The sequence below is a fragment of the Herpailurus yagouaroundi genome, unplaced genomic scaffold (genome assembly GCF_014898765.1).
Source record: "Herpailurus yagouaroundi ecotype Mexico unplaced genomic scaffold, PumYag 77, whole genome shotgun sequence".
Taxonomy (NCBI): Eukaryota; Metazoa; Chordata; class Mammalia; order Carnivora; family Felidae; genus Herpailurus; species Herpailurus yagouaroundi.
Window position 1 is genome coordinate 103,293,771 of NW_024412388.1, and position 1,088 is coordinate 103,294,858.

Genomic DNA, 1,088 nt, shown 5'->3' on the forward strand with positions numbered 1-1,088 from the left:
AAGAATAAAATAATCCCCATGAACCAAAGTTATGAAAACAAGTAACTGGGAAAGGAAGGAGGGAGGAAGAAAGGGAGGGGAGTGAAAGGAAAGGGAAATACAGGAGTCTTTGCTATATGTATCTTGTCATCTTTAAGCATCTGAAACAAATATGATAAAAATTAACATTTTATAATATAAAATTATATATAATTATATGCTATAACTTTTATATTAGGTGTTTATACATTTCTGTCAGTTATTATACATTTTATTGAAGTGCAATTTACCTAAGTAAAATGTACAAATCTTAAGCATATTCTAAACAAAATTTTACATACGTATATGTTCATGTGATCATCACCCAAGTCAAGATGTTTTAAGACTCCAGAAAGATTTTTCTTGCCCTCTTCTCAGTCAAGACCCTTCTCCCAGAAAAATATTCACTCTTCTGATCCCCATTTGCCACTGGTTTATTTTTCGTGAAATTCTATAATGGAATCATACAGAATGTATTCTTTTGTCTGGCTTAATTTCCTCAACATTATGTCAGCAACAATTCTCCATATTGTTGCATGGTTTTCTTTTTAAAAATTTCTGTGTAGTATTCCATTGAAAGGAGGTACCATAATTTGTCCATCCTACTGCTGATGCTCGTCTTAATTTTGGGTGCTCAAAGCCAAGGTGGTGAAGAAACACACCAGTAGATCAGGAAAATAAATTAAGTCAGGATTACCAATACATAATTCCTTTTACTTTGTGTTTCCTGCCTTGACACATCAATAGCAGGCTGCCAGTAGAACTTTCTTAGAAACGTTAGAGCTGTAGGGAGAATGTTTTGGATAAGGATGTGTTCGCACCTGCAGGTACTCTCTTCCTTTCTCTACCAACTTCCCCACCCCAGAAAGCAGACTTTCATTTGGCTCCAGCAGATAGAAAGTCTGGGTGGTGGGGCACCTGGGTGGATCAGTCAGTTGGGTGTCCAATTCTTGTTTTTGGTTCAGGCTGTAATCTCACAGTCATGGAATTGAGCCCTGGGTCAGGCTCTGTGCTGGGCATGGAGCCCCTTAGGGCTTGCTCTCTCTCTCTCTCTCTCTCTCTCTCTCTCT